The sequence below is a fragment of the Bombina bombina genome, chromosome 2, assembly GCF_027579735.1.
Source record: "Bombina bombina isolate aBomBom1 chromosome 2, aBomBom1.pri, whole genome shotgun sequence".
In the NCBI taxonomy this organism is placed as follows: domain Eukaryota; kingdom Metazoa; phylum Chordata; class Amphibia; order Anura; family Bombinatoridae; genus Bombina; species Bombina bombina.
Window position 1 is genome coordinate 506,673,200 of NC_069500.1, and position 8,685 is coordinate 506,681,884.

Consider the following 8,685-nt stretch of genomic DNA (forward strand, 5'->3'; position numbering starts at 1 on the left):
GTCTCTATTCTGTTACCCATGTCCATTAGGTCTGATTTGATTTCAGAGAGGCTGCTGGTCACGGATGTATGTATGGAATCAATTTTTTCCCACAGTTTTTCAAAATTGTCTGCAATATCCTTTTTGGACACTAGGTTTCTGAGGTCAGCTTTTGTTAATGGACTTTTATCTTGCTGCTGTTGTAGCGAGTCAGTGTCAGAATCATCATCCACCTCTGCTTCCGTTGTTGATTTGCTTGCTTGGGTAGATTTAAAAAATGCAGACACAGCTGTAGATTTAATTGTTTTGTCCCCTTTAGTGGGTCGTTTAGAAGCCATTTCAGTGATGGTTGGGTGTACCTAGGGCAAATGTTGAGGAGATTAGAAGTTTGTCCTTCCTATTTAAGCACAAGAAGAGGCTGTTTCTTCCTAAGCAGTAAATTGCAGGCTATTTAATCAGAGGGGAAACCTGATCCAATCTCTGTTTTTCTGTAGGAGTTATAATCTGGCAGGCAATCGCTGTAGATAGAAACTTGAGAGGTATCTGCGTTTTCACATCATATAGGGACTCACATTTAGGTTGTTTTCATTAAGACACTTAATGTTAGACTCCCCCCAGAGCGGCTAGGGTGTCATTCACATGCTAATTGATGGAATGGTTGTTTGGAGTTATAGGTAGGTCTTCTATTTGTCTTCAGATAGCAGATTATAACCCAGGGGCGGACTACAGCCCTCTACTGAGTTGCTGTATATAAATCTTCAAGGGAGGCGAAGATAGGCCAATGTGTGGCTAAATAATGTTGTGTTATTTATTGAATCCTCAGTTAGCTATCAGCTGTATAGAGAAAGAAATGCTCCCCTAGATAGTCCACAATCTGATCTTTCAGCGTTGCAATAGCTTGATGATAGAAGAGACCAAGATCAAGTTACCTCTACAGCCCTGCTATGGCACTGCAATTTATCTCTGTAAAGGCACCCAACTCAGTGTTAAGCAGGATGTATAGGGATCAATCTGTAGATCTAGAGGGATTATAACATTTCTGGGGTGTCTACTGCTCTCCGCATAGAGAGGATTTGAAATGACTCAGTCTCTGGTGTTATTAAGTGAGGGCTCAGTAAGCCTGCAGGCTCCCTGTATATGTACTGTGTTCTCCCCAACAAAATGGGCCCTCTTAGTTCTCTATGTTCTAGCTCAGCAGGGCAACAGCATTAGGAGTGACTTTTTATTTTAGCTGCGTAGTTATATCTGGTCCCTCTGCTGAAGTCCGCTGTGCCGGGATGTAGTATTCCCTTGCTCCCACTATTTCTTTCAGGGGACAATAGCAGACCATTTAGGGCAAATCAATAATATTAAATGAGCTTACCAGCTCCCTGACCTCTCTCAATGCAGATCGCCGTAGTCCACCGCTGCTTCGCCTGATGCCTTTTAAAAGGTAGACTCCATTGGCTTTACACTTCTTATCGATTATCATAATCCTAAATAGCGCTACTAACGTTAGCTAAGCTTTCCCAATTTGTTGGATTCGTACACACGATTTTAAATAGCTATTGCATATGTATAGAGTAATAACAATAATCACACAAACTGCATGCTATAAATTGGGAAATATTTCGATGACACAAAAGCTTTGCAGAGAACAGGTTTCACGCATCAAAGCTCGCTGGGACAGGATACTTTTAAAAGCAAGAAAGCATGGGCCTTCTTGTTCTTGGCTACCATCATAATCCTTTACTAAGTTACTAGCAGGAGCAAATTGATCAGAATTTCGTGTATTTCTAGACATGATTTTAAATATAAATTGCATATGTCCAAAGAAAATCTAATAACTATACAACATGCATAGCATAACTCTGAAAATAAAATCTTTACAGAGGTAAAGAAAAAATCAAGTTTCTAAGTCTGTATGTGCTGAAAAGGCTTTTACCACATATTTTAATGTTTATATATAAGTGACTAATCACTGATCAGTTGTTTATTTAGGAGGATCTTTGGATTAAAACTTTGAATTTGATATGTCACTCATCCAACATTGCCCCATCTCCCCAGCCGAGACAATTAGAGGTGCATGAAACCCCTTATCTAAAAGAAGTATTTAGCATCTTTTGAATGAGTCACATGTAAAAGAAGTAATTGGCAACTTTTGAATAGTGATGTCGCGAACAGTTCGCCGGAGATCAGTTCCCGGCGATCATAGCTTGTTCGCGTTCGCAGCGGCGGGCGAACATATGCGATGTTCGATCCGCCCCCTATTCGTCATCATTGAGTAAACTTTGACCCTGTATCTCACAGTCTGCAGACACATTTCACCTAATCAGCAGCAGACATTCCCTCCCAGACCCTCCCAGCTCCTGGGCAGCAGCCATTTTAGATTCATTATGATCCTGCATTCTTAGTGAGAGGAGGGATAGTGCTGCTGCTGGTGAATTTATAGGGAAATTGATAGCTAGGCTAGTGTATTCAGTGTCCACTACAGTCCTGAAGGACTCATCTGATCTCTGCTGTAAGGACAGCACCCCAAGAATCCCTTTTTAGGGCTAGAACTTCAGCCCAAAAAGCCCTTTTTAGGGTTAGAACTTCAGTCGTGTTTTTTTTGATAATCTAATTGCATTTGCCTGCCTGTCAGCCTGTGTGTGAGGCTCACAGCATATACTGTGCCTACGTGCTCACTGCCACCACTCATATCTGGTGTAACATTAGTGTAAATTTAAAAAAAAAAAAACTTTTACATCAGTTTGCTAGTGTAATCTAATTTCATTTTCCATCAGGCCTGTGTGTCAGGCCCACAGCATATACTGTGATTAATTGCTCTGTGCCACCACTCATATCTGGTGTAACATTAGTGTCAATTTAAAACAAAAAAAACTTTTGCATCAGTTTGCTAGTGTAATCTAATTTCTTTTTCCATCAGGCCTGTGTGTCAGGCCCACAGCATATACAGGGAGTGCAGAATTATTAGGCAAATGAGTATTTTGACCACATCATCCTCTTTATGCATGTTGTCTTACTCCAAGCTGTATAGGCTCGAAAGCCTACTACCAATTAAGCATATTAGGTGATGTGCATCTCTGTAATGAGAAGGGGTGTGGTCTAATGACATCAACACCCTATATCAGGTGTGCATAATTATTAGGCAACTTCCTTTCCTTTGGCAAAATGGGTCATAAGAAGGACTTGACAGGCTCAGAAAAGTAAAAAATAGTGAGATATCTTGCAGAGGGATGCAGCACTCTTAAAATTGCAAAGCTTCTGAAGCGTGATCATCGAACAATCAAGCGTTTCATTCAAAATAGTCAACAGGGTCGCAAGAAGCATGTGGAAAAACCAAGGCGCAAAATAACTGCCCATGAACTGCGAAAAGTCAAGCGTGCAGCTGCCAAGATGCCACTTGCCACCAGTTTGGCCATATTTCAGAGCTGCAACATCACTGGAGTGCCCAAAAGCACAAGGTGTGCAATACTCAGAGACATGGCCAAGGTAAGAAAGGCTGAAAGACGACCACCACTGAACAAGACACACAAGCTGAAACGTCAAGACTGGGCCAAGAAATATCTCAAGACTGATTTTTCTAAGGTTTTATGGACTGATGAAATGAGAGTGAGTCTTGATGGGCCAGATGGATGGGCCCGTGGGTGGATTGGTAAAGGGCAGAGAGCTCCAGTCCGACTCAGACGCCAGCAAGGTGGAGGTGGAGTACTGGTTTGGGCTGGTATCATCAAAGATGAGCTTGTGGGGCCTTTTCGGGTTGAGGATGGAGTCAAGCTCAACTCCCAGTCCTACTGCCAGTTTCTGGAAGACACCTTCTTCAAGCAGTGGTACAGGAAGAAGTCTGCATCCTTCAAGAAAAACATGATTTTCATGCAGGACAATGCTCCATCACACGCGTCCAAGTACTCCACAGCGTGGCTGGCAAGAAAGGGTATAAAAGAAGAAAATCTAATGACATGGCCTCCTTGTTCACCTGATCTGAACCCCATTGAGAACCTGTGGTCCATCATCAAATGTGAGATTTACAAGGAGGGAAAACAGTACACCTCTCTGTACAGTGTCTGGGAGGCTGTGGTTGCTGCTGCACGCAATGTTGATGGTGAACAGATCAAAACACTGACAGAATCCATGGATGGCAGGCTTTTGAGTGTTCTTGCAAAGAAAGGTGGCTATATTGGTCACTGATTTGTTTTTGTTTTGTTTTTGAATGTCAGAAATGTATATTTGTGAATGTTGAGATGTTATATTGGTTTCACTGGTAAAAATAAATAATTGAAATGGGTATATATTTGTTTTTTGTTAAGTTGCCTAATAATTATGCACAGTAATAGTCACCTGCACACACAGATATCCCCCTAAAATAGCTATAACTAAAACCAAACTAAAAACTACTTCCAAAACTATTCAGCTTTGATATTAATGAGTTTTTTTGGGTTCATTGAGAACATGGTTGTTGTTCAATAATAAAATTAATCCTCAAAAATACAACTTGCCTAATAATTCTGCACTCCCTGTACTGTGATTAATTGCTCTGTGCCACCACTCATATCTGGTGTAACATTAGTGTAAATTTAAAACAAAAAAAAACTTTTGCATCAGTTTGCTTGTGTAATCTAATTTCATTTTCCATCAGGCCTGTGTGTCAGGCCCACAGCATATACTGTGATTAATTGCTCTGTGCCACCACTCATATCTAGGCTTACCAGAAGTCCCACTTTTACTGGGATTGTCCCGGTTTGGAGGCGCTGTCCCAGTGTCCCACCCAGTTGTTCATTCTGTCCCGGTAGGGTTGCCACCTCCAGGTTACAAATCATGTGTCCGGGTTTCAGAGCACCTGAAACCCAGACACATTATTCAAAATGACTGGACTGTGGCTCTCCAGCATAGTTGGATGCTGGTACTTTGCTACATACAGCCCTGCTTAGCTTAATGTTTGTGTCCTTCAAAGTTTACATTTAGTAATACAGGCTGAGTGAGCAGCATTGGGTTTTTTAATTTTGTAGTACTACTTGGTTTATTTTTCTAAGAATGTAACCCCCCCCCCCCCCCGACCCCTGGTGACATTGCCGGTAATACACCTTTAGGGGAATCATATGGGTATGACTAGGAAGTACAGACAGGATGTTTGGCCTGGATCTTGCTTTACTTCATGCAGTATAGCATTTTGGCTGTAATCTTCCTGCATTATGGTATAGAGTAGCCTCTTAAACAGCTTTAGTGGGTATGTGTTTCTTTTTTACTTTCATTCAATGTTGGTCATATCTGGTGTAACATTAGTGTAAATTTTTAAAAAAAACTTTTACATCAGTTTGCTAGTGTAATCTAATTTCATTTTCCATCAGGCCTGTGTGTCAGGCTCACAGCATATACTGTGATTAATTGCTCTGTGCCACCACTCATATCTGGTGTAACATTAGTGTAAATTTTAAAAAAAACTTTTACATCAGTTTGCTAGTGTAATCTAATTTCATTTTCCATCAGGCCTGTGTGTCAGGCTCACAGCATATACTGTGATTAATTGCTCTGTGCCACCACTCATATCTGGTGTAACATTAGTGTAAATTAAAAAAAAAAAAAAAACTTTGACATCAGTTTGCTAGTGTAATCTAATTTCATTTTCCATCAGGCCTGTGTGTCAGGTTCACAGCATATACTGTGCCTAATTGCTCACTCATATCTGGTGTAACATTAGTGTAAATTTAAAAAAAAAAAACTTTTACATCAGTCTGCTAGTGTTATTTAATTTTAGTTGCCAGGCCAGCCTGCCACTAGTGCCAGCCTGTGTGTCAGGCTCCCAGCATATACTGTGCCTACTTCCATCCTCAGTGCCACCACTCATATCTGTTGTAACATTAGTGTAAATTTAAAAAAAAAACTTTTATATCAGTCTGCTAGTGTTATTTAATTGCAGTTGCCTGCCTGCCAGCATGTGTGCCAGGCCCACTTTCCAACTAGTGCCACCAATAATATTTGTTATAACAGTAGTGTAAATATTTAAAATAAAAACTTTTTTGACTGTGAAACATGTCTGCTAGTGCAATCGAATTGCAGTTGCCTGCCTGCCAGCGTGTGTGCCAGGCCCACTTGCCAACTAGTGCCACCAATCATATTTGTTATAACAGTATTGTAAATATTTAAAAAAACAAAACTTTTTTGACTGTGAAACATCATTCAGCTAGTGTAATCTAATTGCAGTTGCCTGCCTGCCAGCGTGTGTGCCAGGCTCACTTGCCAACTAGTGCCACCAATCATATTTATTATAACAGTATTGTAAATATTTAAAAAAAAAAACTTTTTTTGACTGTGAAACATCAGTCAGCTAGTGTAATCTAATTGCAGTTGCCTGCCTGCCAGCGTGTGTGCCAGGCCCACTTGCCAACTAGTGCCACCAATCATATTTGTTATAACAGTAGTGTAAATATTTAAAAAAAAAACTTTTTGGACTGTAAAACATCAGTCTGCTAGTGTAATCTAATTGAAGTTGCCTGCCTGCCAGCGTGTGTGCCAGGCCTACTTGCCAAGTTTGTGGCACCACTCATATTTGTTGTAACAGTAGTGTAAATATTTAAAAAAAAAAAACTTTTTTGGCTGTGAAACATCAGTCAGCTAGTGCAATCTAATTGCAGTTGCCTGCCTGCCAGCGTGTTTGCCAGGCCCACTTGCCAACTAGTGCCACCACTCATATTTGTTATAACAGTAGTGTAAATATTTTAAAAAAACTTTTTTGACTGTGAAACATCAGTCTGCTATTGTAATCTAATTGAAGTTGCCTGCCTGCCAGCGTGTGTCCCAGGCCCACTTGCCAAGTTAGTGGCACCACTCATATTTGTTGTAACAGTAGTGTAAATATTTAAAAAAAAAAACTTTTTTGACTGTGAAACATCAGTCTGCTAGTGCAATCGAATTGCAGTTGCCTGCCTGCCAGCGTGTGTGCCAGGCCCACTTGCCAACTAGTGCCACGAATCATATTTATTATAACAGTATTGTAAATATTTAAAAAAAAAACTTTATTTGACTGTGAAACATCAGTCAGCTAGTGTAATCTAATTGCAGTTGCCTGCCTGCCAGCGTGTGTGCCAGGCCCACTTGCCAACTAGTGCCACCAATCATATTTGTTATAACAGTAGTGTAAATATTTAAAAAAAAAACTTTTTGACTGTGAAACATCAGTCTGCTAGTGTAATCTAATTGCAGTTGCCTGCCTGTCAGCGTGTGTGCCAGGCCCACTTGCCAAGTTAGTGGCACCACTCATATTTGTTGTAACAGTAGTGTAAATATTTAAAAAAAAAACTTTTTTGACTGTGAAACATTAGTCTGCTAGTGCAATCGAATTGCAGTTGCCTGCCTGCCAGCGTGTGTGCCAAGCCCACTTGCCAACTAGTGCCACCAATCATATTTGTTATAACAGTATTGTAAATATTTTTTAAAAAAAACTTTTTTGACTGTGAAACATCATTCAGCTAGTGTATTCTAATTCCAGTTGCCTGCCTGCCAGCGTGTGTGCCAGGCCCACTTGCCAACTAATGCCACCAATCATATTTGTTATAACAGTAGTGTAAATATTTAAAAAAAAAACTTTTTTGACTGTGAAACATCAGTCTGCTAGTGTAATCTAATTGAAGTTGCCTGCCTGCCAGTGTGTGTGCCAGGCCCACTTGCCAACTAGTGCCACCAATCATATTTGTTGTAACAGTAGTGTAAATATTTAAAAAAAAACTTTTTGGACTGTGAAACATCAGTCTGCTATTGTAATCTTATTGCATTTGCCTGCCTGCCAGCGTGTGTGCCAGGCCCACTTGCCAAGTTAGTGGCACCACTCATATTTGTTGTAACAGTAGTTTAAATATTTAAAAAATAAACATTTTTGACTGTGAAACATCAGTCTGCTTTTTTGTGTCAGGCTCACAGCGTATACTGTGCCCACTTGCCCACTTGTTTAATAGTAGTGTAAGTCTACATTTAAAAAAAAAAATGACAGGCAGAGGCAGGCCACCCCGCAGGTGCCGTCATGATCGTGGTGCTGTGATTCCCTTTGACCCTACAATAATACACAGTGTTCAGAGGCCACGTGCCATGAACACGAAAAGTTCTGAGGAGGACCTAGTTGAATGGCTAACACAGGACACCCAATCTTCTACAGCTTCCGCTCAAAACCTTGATGCACCATCCACCTCCAGCTTAGCTTCAGGCACCTCTCAAGTGACCAGTGCCACTCGCCTGCCTGCTGCCACCACCAACACTAGCACCACAGCCGCTTCACTTGATCTGTCAGAGGAGTTATTGACACATCAGTTGGAAGAAATGAGTGATGCGCAACCATCATTGACAGAGGATGTAGATAACAGTGATATGTGTCAGTCAGGCAACATTACAGACATGGACGTACGGTGTTATGATGATGGTGATGTTGTACCCGCTGCTGCTTCCTTTGTTGATTTGTCAGATACAAGTGAAGCGGTTGATGATGATGCGTCCGTGGATGTCACGTGGGTGCCCGCTAGAAGAGAAGAAGAAGAGGGGGAAAGTTCAGATGGGGAGACAGAGAGGAGGAGACGAGTTGGAAGCAGGGAGAGGTCATCGCAAGGAGCTAGTGGCACAGTCAGACAGCATGCATCGGCACCCGGGGTCAGCCAGACAGCACGCCAATCAACGCATGCTGTTGCCACCACCAGAATGCCGTCATCGCAGAGCTCAGCAGTGTGGCATTTTTTGTGTGTGTCT